Source organism: Canis aureus, chromosome 14 (genome assembly GCF_053574225.1).
Source record: "Canis aureus isolate CA01 chromosome 14, VMU_Caureus_v.1.0, whole genome shotgun sequence".
NCBI classification, from domain to species: domain Eukaryota; kingdom Metazoa; phylum Chordata; class Mammalia; order Carnivora; family Canidae; genus Canis; species Canis aureus.
In genome coordinates, this window is record NC_135624.1 from 42,830,513 (window position 1) to 42,844,250 (window position 13,738).

The 13,738-nt window shown below is 38.6% G+C and overlaps 1 long non-coding RNA gene across 1 annotated transcript; it reads left to right on the forward strand.

Annotated features, from left to right (window-relative positions):
- Positions 1-3,218: 3,218 nt before the first annotated feature.
- Positions 3,219-11,855, forward strand: LOC144282925 (uncharacterized). The gene is made up of 4 exons (XR_013351335.1): positions 3,219-3,305; positions 6,035-6,088; positions 6,663-6,712; positions 11,686-11,855. It is a non-coding gene; the product is annotated as an uncharacterized LOC144282925 (long non-coding RNA).
- Positions 11,856-13,738: the final 1,883 nt, after the last annotated feature.

Below are 13,738 nucleotides of genomic sequence, written 5' to 3' on the forward strand. Positions count from 1 at the left end.
TAATACAAACACGAGAGTCAAAAGAAAAAGGCATCTTCAAGTAACATGTGCAAGTGTAGGAGCTGAGTGGGCTAGAGTTTGGCTCTGTACCTCTGGAAGAAATTGGTTCACGAGATATCTCCTTATAAAGATATAATGTAAGAGAACCAACAGTGTGAGTCCATGAAAACAACATTCTTTATCACATAAGAAAACTTTTTTCATAGAGAGTGGATCCAAAATGAGGACATCTGCCCAACTGTGCATAATAAATTACCTGGGTCATGCTGATTTCTAAGTGAAGAGCTTTTGCATTCATATATGACCCCGGATCTTCCAATATTGTTTCATGCTTCCACTTTAACCATTGCCCTCATATTTACAGAGAGGTGATTAGCATTGTTTTTCAGTCCAGTTTTGTAGAACATAGAAAAGAAAGCTGTGCTGTCAAAATAGAAAACTCACATGTGTTAGTGGTTCCTCATTTCAGTGTCCACTTTGAAGAATCTATAGAAGTAAGAAGAAGCTTGTATGTAAGGAATTTTAAAGAAAAAATTGAGAAAAACCAACATGGATACCAAAGACTTAGGCTCAGGGTGACCAGACAACAATAGGCAGTTAGACTTGGGGAGAGCACTTCAGTTGTGCTTTGCCTCCTACTCACATGGCCTCTGGACATTCCTTACCTGCCCCATAGCCACCCAAAGTCTTTATCAACAGCACAGCTCCCCCTGGAGTGGCTAGTAGGCAAGGTCCCTTATCAGTTCCTACCAGTTCCTGGTACAAAGAAATGATTCAGGCAGGTGTGGAATGACCACACCTATATGGTTTTATTCCCCTACCTCTTCCCCTTTCAAACCTCAGGACCTGGGGCACCTGGAGGGGTCTGTGGTTGAGCATTTTCCTTTGGCTTAGGTTGTGACCCCGGGGTCTTGGGATCGAGTGTCCCATCGGGCTTCCCACGGGGAGCCTGCTTCTCCCTCTGCTATGTCTCTGCCTCTGTCTCTTTGTGTCTGAATAAATGAATAAAATCCTAAAAAACAAAAACAAAAACCAACAAAACCCAAAAAACAAAAAGCAAAACCTCAGGACTTCTCCCCAGTGTCACTTCATTGTAAGAGTCAGGCCAGTCCTGAACAGAGGAATTTTCTTATAGATCTACAGTGAGTCTGTGGTGTCCAGGCTCTACCTGTGGGTTAACCCCCCTGCTCTTTTTTTAAAGTGCCCTAGAGTGATGCAGACTGGGGACTAGGCTCCTGTCCTCCAGTTCACATTACCATAAAGACTAGCTGAGAGCCACAGGAGTATACAAGCTCACAGAAAAAAAAAAAAATAGGTTCCCAAAGAGTTCATGTATGATAGATAGTGAAACATTATACACCACACACAGTAGAAGTATGAGGACAAATAAGTCAAGAATTTAAACGAAGCACACTAAAGATCTTCAGAGAGATAAGATAAGATAAGACCCTAGGCCCACCTGGATAATCTAAGATAATGTAATATCTCCATGTCAAGATATTAAGGTAACCACATATTCAGAAGTTCCTTTTGCCATGTGTTCTGGGTTGAATAGTTTCCTCCAAAAAATATGTTCAGATCCTAACCCCCAGGATCTGCAGGTGTGACTTTATTTGAAAATAGGATCTCTTCAGATATGGTCAAGTTAAGATGAAGCCACGCTGGGTTAGAGTCAGCCCTAATCCAGTGACCGATGTCCTTATAGGAAGAGGGAAATTTTAATACAGAAGCAGACACACAGGTAAAAATTGATCACATAGGTATATGGGGGTGATGTGTCTTGAAGCCAAAGAGTTTCAAGGATTACAGGCAGCCGCAGAAACTAAGAGAAAGATTTGGGACAGATTTTCTCTTAGAGCCTGCAGTGAGAGCATGGCCCTGACAGCACCTTGACTTTAGATATCTAGCTTCCAGAATTGTGGGAAAATACTTTTTTTGTTATTTTAAGCCTCCCCCTCGCCCTGGTTGTGGTACTTTGTTAAGGCAGCCTCAGGAAATGAATATACCAAGTAAGGGAACATATTCACAGGTTCCAGGGATGGGGATGTGGACCTCTCTAGGAAAGCCAACACTCAACCTACCAGAGGAGTGTGTTAGTAACACAAATTCATGATAACAAAACCCAAAGAACCAAGTAGGAATATTAGAAATGAGAAAGAGTTGATATAAAGAACCCATTAGATGGAATAAATAGCAGGATAACAAGAGCTAGAGACTGTGGGCATGAAGATTGGAAATATTTCAGAAGGAGAATAAATAATGAAGGAAGGAATATAGAGAATAGTAGGAGACATCTCCAAATCTGGATAATGGGATATCTCAGCAGGGGCAGAAAGAACAGAGAGGGCAAAATAATTATGATAAGTATCTCAGAATTAAATAAAGATGTAAGATTTCAGATGAAAAGGGCCCAGAGATTCCCATACAGAATGGCTATAGAAAAACCTTTGTTTAGACACATGGTATGAAAAGTTAACTCCCTTAATACAAAGAGAAGATTCTAATAGGCCACAGAGAAAGAGCAGATCAACTTGAATAGAAATCAGACTGACATTAGAATTCTCAGCATCAAGGCTGTCTATAGATATCAAAGAGGAAAACTTGATCTAATTAATGGAAAATATGAAAGGAGGAAAAAAGATACATGGGGGAAGTACACTGATTGGAAAATATGAAAAAATCTTAATATAATAATAATTTTAATAGATGTAAATTGGTCATCTCACGAATTAAAAGATGAAAGCTTAGATGATATTTAAAAAAAATGAAACCCTAAACATCGACAGTACACTATTTAGATTCTGTTCAGGCAAAAAGACACTGGAAATCTGAAAATAAAAGCATGCAAACTCCTATTGGCCATTATGAACCAGAGAGTGGCCATCTTAATAACTGAGTCTTAATATTAACATCTTAACTGGGGGTACGGGGTGACTGGGGGATGAACATGAATGAGGGCATATGATGTCATGAGCACTGCATGTGATGTAACACTGATGGATCACTGACCTCTGCCTCTGAAGCTAATAATACACTACATGTTAATTAATTGAATTTAAATAAATAAAGTAACAACAAATTCACATCTTAGTATTTGATACATTAAAGCAAAAGATGTTTTGTGTGGAGAAAGGGTGATGGTGACACATACTGGTGAAGTCATAGAGCAAGGAGGTATGATCGGCCTGGATACATAGCTTCACCAGTATAGCCTCAAAGTATGCACAGTGTCAGTGGTGTCATGGTAGAAATAGAGGTATCAATGTATGTTGCAAGAGATTTTAACGTACTTTCCTTAGAAATTGGTAAGTAGACAAACATTAATAGAGACATAAGAGAACTGAGTCATGGAACAAAGAAGCTTGAACTATTTTATACGTAGATACCCCTGGATGTACATGGAAAATGTACTAGACGATAAAGGCCATCTTAAATTCCAAAGTATCAGTATTGTGTAGGCTACACTGTCTGACCATAACCAGCTAATGCTAGAAATTTTTAAAAAGAAAAGGATAGTTTACATAATCCTAAATGTAATGTCATATTTTATATTAATAAATAATCCTGAGTTAAAAGAGGGCCCTGATGGGAGTTATGAAGTTCGGGACTCAATGGTAAAACCTCATAAGTCACTGTAAGACAAGGCTAAGGTAGTCCTTGGGTGGAAATGTGTGGTTTCCAATGAATTTGCCAGGACACAGCAAGTTTGAAAATGAATAAGCTAAACATTCAGTTGAAGAAGTTGAAAATGGGGATCCCTGGGTGGCGCAGTGGTTTAGCGCCTGCCTTTGGCCCAGGGCGCAATCCTGGAGACCGGGGATCCCACGTCGGGCTCCTGGTGCATGGAGCCTGCTTCTCCCTCTGCCTATGTCTTTGCCTCTCTCTCTCTCTCTCTCTCTCTCTGTGACTATCATAAATAAATAAAAATTAAAAAAAAAATAAGAAGTTGAAAATGTAGCAGAGCAAATCCAAAGAAACCAATGGAAAGAAACAAGGAAGAAGAATGGATAACAATAAAAAGTAAATTTTTAAGATAAAGAATTACAAATAATAAAAACGTCAACAAAACTAAAGGGCTCTGGCAAAACCAAGCAAGAGAAAGAAAAATGAAAACGAAAACAGAAACATGCAATGGAAAAGAAAAATAGCTGCAGATATAACAGAGTTTAAATAAAAAGCATTATGAGTAACTGTATCAGAATATACTTGATAACTTACAAGATCTTAGTCATAAACTATTTGGAAAAATAGAAAGTGCTCAAAGTAGAAAAATTGAATAGGTCAAAAGCGGTAGAGACATTAAATGGTCACAAAAGACCTCCCTGCCACCAAAACTTTGTAGCCCTTTTTCTGTTTCACATGGAATTTCTACTATATTTTCATGGAAACACTAATCTCACATTTTTTTTTCCAGAAAAGAAGCACTATCAGCTTATCTAATGAGATTAGTACAACCTTGATTCTAAAATCAGATAAAGGTGATACAAAATGATAAGCCAGTTTCACTCATGGTTGCATGTTTCAGTATTCTGAATTAAATATTAGCTAACAAAATATTTGATCCTTAAACAATAATTCACCTGCATCCCAGGAATGCATCAGTCTCCACACGAGAAAATACGTTAAGAGCATTCACCGTATTAATAGACAAAAATAAATAAATAAATAAATAAATAAATAAATAAATAAATAAATAAATAAATAAATAAAATGATTAAGTTAATTTAGATGCAGAAAAAGCATCGGATAAATGTACAACACCTATTTGTTAAATAATATGCATCAGAATATGTTAAAAGCTGGGGGAGCCATGCTAATGTAATATGTTCTAGGAATATGGGGCAAGTTTTGTTAATGGCTTGGCCCCTCATAAATTCACTGCACCGTTCCTGAAGCTGATCTTCCACTCCCAGGGGTGCATTAAGGAAGGAGCAAGAGCTTTGCTGAAGCATAAAGTGACTGGGCAGAAAGATGGTCAAAAGAGAGGATGGGTTTTAACTGCGGCTTTTCAAATAGCCTGGGACCGAGAAGGATGAGAACCGGGGGGATCAATACAAAGACGGCCGTGAGCCAAGGGACAGACCACGAGTTGCCTGGCCAAGTTCGCTCATCCATTTCCCAAAGGATGACTTTTCATTTTTGTCCTCAAAAGAACAGTAGAACTTTTGGAAAAAAGAAAAGATGCTACCGTTTCAGTAGGAAAAAGATCTTCCTTCTTTGTAAAGAGCCTACAATCCCTGTTAACACCTTGGTGAACAACCAAATATGTAATAGTATGAAAGAGGAAAGGGACGTCCCGGGGCTCAGCGGTTGAGCATCTGCCTTGGGCCCAGGCCATGACCCCGGGGTTCCAGGATCGAGTCCCACATCGGGGTCCCCGCAGGGAGCCTGCTTCTCCCTCTGCCTGGGTCTCTGCCTCTGTGTGTGTGTGTCTCAGGAATAAATAAATAAATAAAATCTTTAAAAATTAAAAAAAAAATGAAAGAGGAAAAAACATCCCCAACCATGATGGACTACCAATTTTGTTTTGTGAACCAGAGAACATCACACACAAAAAAATTATTGCCACCAGCATTTACTCTAACAGTTTGTCTTCTCTATAGTCTGTGCTTTTTCTTGATTGGGGGTCACAGACTCAAATGACTGCGGAGGGCAGACAGGTTTGAAGAGACGCGTAACACTATTAGGAGTGGCTGCATTGTGTGTTCTAGAGAAAGTGTGACAGTCGAGGGCGTCTGAGACAGAGCACGTTTGGGGTCACCAGTTTGCCCTCCCTATGGTCCTTACCCTCATAGCATGAACTATGTGGCTGGGGAGACAGACATTTATGGGTGAGGGGAGTGTTTGGCAGGAGACAACCCTGGGGTTTACTGTGTGGGGCTGTTTATAGGGCCCCTGAGGACACAGAGGAAGAGAACTCTGTTGTGGTGTTAGGGGGTTGTATCATCATCACCATGATCCTTCTTTTTGTAGATATCCTGTTTTTTTTTTTTTTTTTTAGCTCACAGAATCTTCATCCTATTGTTTTTCACAGGAACCTTGTATGGGAAATAGGAACAGTGTTGTCCACATGTTACACGTGTGGAAGGTCAGTATGAGAGAGTGGGAGCAATCTACCTGTAGTGCCTCAGGTATGAAAGAGCAGAACGGGTACCCACAGGCCCTGTGCTAGGACACTGTGGTGGGCAACTGCGGGACGTCAGGTCTCTCACTGGGTTCAGTGTCGCTCCCCATTTGGCACAATGCCTCTGAAGGAGCCTAGGGACAAGTTGACTTCAACCCTTGACCAAGTTGGCTGGTAATTCCATCCCTAGAACTTGGGGAATTGGGACAAAGGGATGGCGTAATCTCTCTGGGGAGAAGGAGCCGCGGTTCCTAAATGTTTATAACTCTTGGCACCTGATGGAGTGAGGGAATCTGTCATCCAACCCATGAGAAATAGGGGACAAAGAAACACACACGAAACAGTAAGGAGCAGCAAGAGGTAGAGTGAGAAATTCTCTGGCATTCCAGCCGGGGGTCCACTCACACCTAAGGGCCAGTTGGTTTCCTATCCAACCCATAGTTTAAATGCTCAGCTTTTACTCAGATTATACTTTTTTAAATTAATTTTTAAATTTTCATTCCAGTATAGTTAACATACAGTGTTATATTCATTTCAGGGGTGTCGTATAGCGAGTCAACAATTCTCCTCATGTGCTCCTCACAATAGGTACGCTCTTTAATCTCCATCACCTATTTCACTCATCCACCCACCCACCTCCCTTCTTGTAATCTTCAGTTTGTTCTCAACAATTAAGGGTTTGTTTCTTGGTTTCTCTCTGTCTTTTCCCTTTGTTCATTTGTTTTGTTTCTTAAATTCCACATATGAGTGAAATCATATAGTATTTATATTTTTCTCTGAGTGATTTGTTTCACTTAGCATAAAACTCTCAAGTTCCATCCATGTTTTTCCAAGTGGCAAGATTTCATTGTTTTTTTATGGCCGATATATATATATATATATATATATATATATATATATATATATATATATATATATATTGCATCTTCTTTATCCATTCATCTACTGATGGACACTTGGGCTGCTTCCATAACTTGGACATTGTAATAATTGTAATTAATTATTAACTTGGACATTGTAAATAATTCTGCAGGAAGCATAGGAGTGCATGCATCCCTTTGAAATCGTGTTTTTCTGTTTTTGAGGTAAATTCCCAGTAGTGCAATTATTGGATTATGGAGTATTAACTATATTAACTTTTTTTCTAGTATTAACTTTTTGAGGAACCTCCATACTGTTTTCTACAGTGGCCGCTCCAATTTGCATTCCCACCAACAGTGCACAAGTGTTTAATATTTCTCCACATCCTTGCCAACGTTTGTTGTTTCTTATGGCTTTTATTTTAAGATAGATAGATGATAGATAGATAGATAGACAGATAGATAGATAGATAGATAATAGATAGATTGATTGATTTAGAGTGTGTGTTTGTGCATTAGTGGGGGAGGGTCAAAAAGAGAGAGAGAGGAAAAATCCTCAAGGAGACTCCCCACCGAGTGTGGAGCCCCACTTGGGGCTCAATCCCAGGACCCTGAGATCATGACCTGTGCCAAAATCAAGAGTCAGCTGCTTAACTGACTGAGCCACCTGCTTATGTGATTTTGATTTTAGCCATTTTGACAGATGTGAGGTGATATCTGCTTGTAGCTATGATTTCCATTTCCCTGATGATTTGTATTTTGAGTATTTGTTCATGTGTCTGTTGGCCATCTGGATGTCTTCTTTGGAAAAGTGCCTATTCATGTCTTTTGCCCATTTCTTCATTTTTTTTGGGGGGCGGGTGTTGAGTTTGATAAATTCTTAATAAATTTTGGATACTCATTATCTGATATGTCATTTGCAGATACCTTCTCCCATTCCATAGGTTGCCTTTTAGTTTTGTTGATTGTTTCCTTTGCTGTGAAGAAGTTTTTTTGTCTTGATGTAGTCCTAATTTATTTATTTCCCAGTTTATTTTTGCTTTTATTTCCCTTGCCTCGGAAGACATACCTAGAAAAGTGCTATGGCCCATGTCAGAGAAATTACTGCCTGTGGTCTTTTCTAAGATTTTTATGTTTTCAGGTATCACATTTAGGTCTTTAATCCATTCTGAGTTTATTTTTGTGTATGGTGTAAATTTTAGTCATTTGCTCATTGCTGTCCAGTTTTCCAACATCATGTGTTGAAGAGACCATCTTTTTCCCATTGACTATCTTTTCTCTTTTGTTGAAGATTAATTAACCATATAATCGTGGGTTTATTTCTGGGTTTTCTATTCTGTTCTATTGATTTTATGTCTATTTTTATGCCAGTATAATGGTGTTTTGATTATTGTAGCTTTGTAATATACTTTGAAGTCTGGAACTGTGTTACCTCTAGTTCTGTATTTCTTTTTCAAGATTGCTTTGGATATTCAGGGTCTTTTGTGGTTCCATATAAAATTTAGGGTTGTTTGTTCCAGCTCCTTGAAAAATAGTGTATTTTGATAGGGATTGCATTAAATGTGCAGATCTTTTTGGATGGTATAGACATTTTTGTAATATTTATTCTTCCAATCCAGGAGCATGGAATATCTTTCCATTTCTTTGTCTTGTGTTTAGTTTCTTTTATTGGTGTTTTCTAGTTTTCAGAGTGCAGGTCTTTTACCTCTTTGGGTAAGTGTATTCCTGGATATCTTACTGTTTTTGGTGCAATTGTAGATGGGATTGTTTTCTTAATTTCATTTTCTGTTGTTTCATTGTTAGTGTGTGGGAATGCAACAGATTTCTGTGCATTGATTTTGTATCCTGTGGCTTTACTGAATTCACTTATAAGTTCCAGTAGATTTTTAGTGGAGTCTTTCAAGTGTTCTCTACATAGTATCATGATATCTGTCGATGCTGGAAGTTTTACTTCCTCCTTATCAATTTGGATTCCTTTCCTTTCCTTTTCCTTTTCTTTCTTTCTTTCTTTACTTTATTTATTTCTTTTCCTTCCTTCTTGGCTTTTTTTTTTTTTTGTCTGATTGCTGTGGCTAGGACTTCCAGTACTACGTTGAATAAAAGTGAGTGGACCTTGTCTTGTTCTTGACCTTAGGGGAAAAATCTCTCAGTTTTTCCCTATTGAGTCTGTTGTTTGCTGGACTCAGATGTTCTCCTTTGGTTCTGCAGATATGCTCTTACCCTCAGCCACACCCAAGCACTAGCAGAGCTAGTTTGCTGTGGGGTTTTCTTCCTCAGATTATACTTAAGGTTTTCCAATAAACTCCCTTTGTACTTAAGCATTATATGCAGGAAATTTTTATTAGACTTAAAATGACTTAATAGGTCTTTGCACTTACTGGGCTCAGCAGGTGTTTAAAGGTGAATTTTGCCCTCATGAGGCTGAGACTCTATCACATATTTGGGGACTTCTCCCTTGTAGTTCTCTTGTGGTAAGTGATGAATTTTCTTCTAGCTCATCACTCAGTCTCTCCTCCATTACTAGGATACTAGTAGGCCGTATGATGTCAGTCTTATTGCCCTTCCCAGTGCGTCTTGTTGGATAGGACATAATATAAACCCTCATATGTTCTCTCTTTTATGCATGATCCATAACCGATATACTGAATCTTTCATGTACCCTCTGACCTGATAAACTCTGGGGTGCAAGTAGATTGTACAGTCATTGGATTCATTCATCAGTAGGTAAACACCTTGCCTCTGGTTGTTTATATTTGTCAGGTAGGAGATTCCAATCTATTGAGTTTTCTAAATTACAAGTTCACATATTAAGCTCATATCAAGTAGTAACAGACTAGTTTGCAGGTGACACTGGATACAGTAAACCACTTTATTACTAATGATTCATTAACAGAGCTCTTAACTAAGAAATAGTTTTCAAAAATTCTTTCCCATTGAGGGGTGCCTGGGTGGCTCAGCTGGTTGAATTTCCAACTCTTGATTTCAGCTCAGGTCATGATCTCAGGTGCGTGGGATTGAGCCCCCTATTAGGCTCTGCACTGGGCATGGAATCTGCTAAAGATTCTCTCTCCTTCTCCCTCTGCCCCTTCCCCTGCTCATGCTCTTGCCCTCTCTCTCTCTCTCTCAAAAAAAAAAAAATCTTCCCTATTAATAGAATCAAGCATTTTATTCTGCTTTCCCTATATGAACTATACCTCAGGATAGTCAAATTATTAATGATGGTAAGTTTCTTTCTATTAAAGTATTATGGCAAATAAGTGAAGAAGGAATATTAGGATGTGAGTATTACCATTTTGTGAACCAATAGTGACATAATTAATCTAGGAAATGATCATGTATAAATAACTGTTACTGCCACAAAAAGAGAAATGGCCAGACATTATATATTTCTTGGTAGAAGTATATACCACCACCTATAAAGTATAGTTGCCAAAAATTTTACCTCAAAACAGATCGGGCCCAAAGACTTAACTATAGCCTACAGGAAATATGGGGCACACAAGATCATGTTAAAAGATACCACGAGGAAGCAGGCATAAAAATCCGGAGTGCAAATGATCTGATTTCTTTAAACAAATAAATACCAAAAGGGGAGAGTGGGTTTGGAAAATTCTTGAAAGATATAAGAAACGCAGAGTCAAGGGCAATGAGTGCTTCTTATTTGAATCTTGATTCAAACTAAACACTTTAAAATGTATGGGAATTAGGGACACTTGAGCATTGCTTATATTAAGGAATTATTGTTAATATTTTAAATGTGATAAAAAATGACATAATGTCTGTGTTTGAAAAAAAAGGCTCTCATACCTATAGATATATATAATGAAGAATTTATGGATAAATTGATACTGATAGCTGGAGTTTGCTTCAAAATAATGCTGAGGAACTTGAACCTAAGCAGTGTCTTTCAGAGCCTGATGATGAAATTATTCTGTTGTAGTAAAGAAATAAATGCAGAGAAATAAGAAATTTGTTGGAGAAGAGTGAATTGCCCAGTTTCACTGATCTATGGGGCTCATGTAGGGATTGTCAGAGATGAGCTTATATGTTAGGGCCAAAGTTTAGAAGGGCCTTGGAAAATAGGCTAAAGAACTTGAAAAGAAATCATTATTTCAATACATAGGATACCGTCATGTTCTGTACCAAAACTGTGATAAGATTTCATACTAATTTAAGTGCTAATCCCATAGATGGTCAAAATATTGGAAACTCCCTTTAATGGAAAATGAAATTTGATAATACTAGATTTATGGAAGATGAATAATGAATTTTAATAACATTGTCTTAATAGTGATGGGGCACTTTTTTCCGTAATTTTATTTTGGTCAGCTAGATTATAAATTTCTAGTCTTAAAGTCTAAGAGAACCAGAGTTAAAAAATAATACACTTGCTCTGTGTTTCGCCTGAAGAAGAGTTAAACCCATCAGCTTTCCTACTATTATGTTTACTAATTAAGATTTTGAATTCTCTGCAGTGTTTTTATTTTTGTTTTTTCCTCCATCTAATGCTTTTGGAATCCATCATATCATTTATCATTTCTAGAAATATTTCCCTCTGCAGTAAAATACTAATTTGTCACTTTGTTCTGCAATGTTTTTTTTAAATTGGACTTTTGAGAAAATCACCTGAATAATGATTAATAATGAGCAGAATAAATTTCATGTGAAAATTATCTCAAAAGCCATTTCTTTCCATTGTAGGTAACTGCAACTGCAATTTTCTTGGCGTACAAACCAACTAATTTAAAAGTGAAGCTCTTTGTGTGACTGAATGTTTCCTGCCATTAGAGTAATGAAGATTTTGGAAAGACATCATCAAAGCAAAAATAGGAAAATCCCTGAGTCTTTTGAATCATTAGTGCTTTATTACATTTACCATAAACTCTGGTTTCCTAACTTAAATAATATGAAATTTATCCAGTTACAACAGTGTTTGTGTTACCTACAGATTTCAGTTTAACAATTTGCTTTCAAGCTTCATATCTGATGGCCATCTACCAAGTTCCCCAAGGCTAGTGTCGCAGACAAGGTTGTAGGATATGATCCCAAGTGTTTTAGCTTGAGTTTTTGGAAGCAGGGTGTGGCTTATAATAAAAGCATTTTCAGGTGAAGAGAATTGAGGAAAAACAGTATAAAACAGGAAAAAAAAAGACAAAGATGCTGATTTAGAGGGTGGTGGACTGAGCTGTAGACTATTTTGTTTGAACCCACAGAAAACTGTGGAGGACAGATTGTACTGGGAAGTCTCTCCCATCCAATGGGACTGGCTCCTGCTGGGCTGGGGGTCTTCCTTAGCCGGGGGGTAGGGGGAGGGCGGTCATAGCCTCCTAGGCAAGGTGGTTGTGCTTGTGTGAGGGCCAGTGTCCAGAGGCAGGGGTAGCCGGGAGGGATCGACTGGTCCAGTTGGTGGGGAAAAGCTGACCCCCTGTTTGGGTCAGGAGGTGCCTTCCCAAAAGCACCCTCCACTCCCCTCCTTTGGGTTTGGTACCTATGGGTCGTGGCGCAGCCCCTCGGACTTCTGATGGGATCAAACGTGATGGAGCACTCAGAAGTCTGATCTGTCGTGTTTACACCCTCCCTCTTTATTTATTTTTTAACCAATTGCATTATTTCTTCCTTTCTGAAGTGACTTGCTTTCTGCTTGGAGGATTCTCCGTAGGCGTTCTCCACGGGGCTCTGCTGCCCTTACAGGTGCAGATTCCCTGAGTTTTCTGTCATCTAAGAATGTTTTTATTTGCCTTCTTATCTGAAGGATTTTTTTCACCAGGTATAGAATTTAGGGTTGACAGGTTTTTTTTTTTTTTTATTTCAGCATTTGAAAAAGTTGCTGGTTGCTATTTAATATAATATCAACCAGTACTCCTAGGGCTGAACTTTCATTGTATGATTCTAGCCTAAATAACCTGCTTCGATTGAAAAAAGAAAAGACAGGGTACAATTTTGCTCCTTGCTGTATATTGCAGAAAATATTTGTTTTTGAGGAGAAATGCACATTAAAGCTTTTTTTTGGGGGGGGGGATGCCTGCGGAGCTCAGCAGTTGAGCATCTGCCTTCAGATCAGGCGGTGACCCCGGGGTCCTGAGATCAAGTCCCACGTCTGGCTCCCTGCATGGAGCCTGCTTCTCCCTCTGCCTGTGTCTCTGCCTCTCTCTCTCTCTCTTTCTCTCTCTCTCTGGGTCTCTCAGGAATAAATAAATAAAATCTTAAAAAAAAAAAAGAAAACTTTTTTTTTTAAAAAGCTGATCCCAATGGTAATTGAATATTAAGTCTTTCTTTCTCTTTCTCTCTTTCCCTCCCTCCCTTCCTTCCTTTCCTTTTCTTCTTCTATTTAAATTGAGACATGCACAGAGAAGTAGCAGCTGTTCTAAGGGCAAAGACGATGAAAATCCAAACAATTCTATGCAAACAAGCAGCCTCCTGTGTCTGCAGCAGAGAGAGGGGATCCAGGGATACAAAAGTAAAAATCCAGTTTGCAAGGCCCTCCCAGGTGGAATGCAAGGAGCCTGGAATCAGGCACACCAAGCTGTAGATCCCATCTCCTCAGTTCACTAGGTGCGCGATCATTGGTGAGTGATTTAACCTCTCTAGGTCTCGATTTCCCCAAGAAAAAATAAAAATAATAGCACTTCTTTGAGTCATTGTGAGAATTTAAACTAGATGAGATACACAGGCCTGTAGCAACATGATTCATTCATTCCCAACTGTCTTTCCAGGGTTTTTCAGTTGTATTTCTTCTTCTGCCTTTCACACTGAG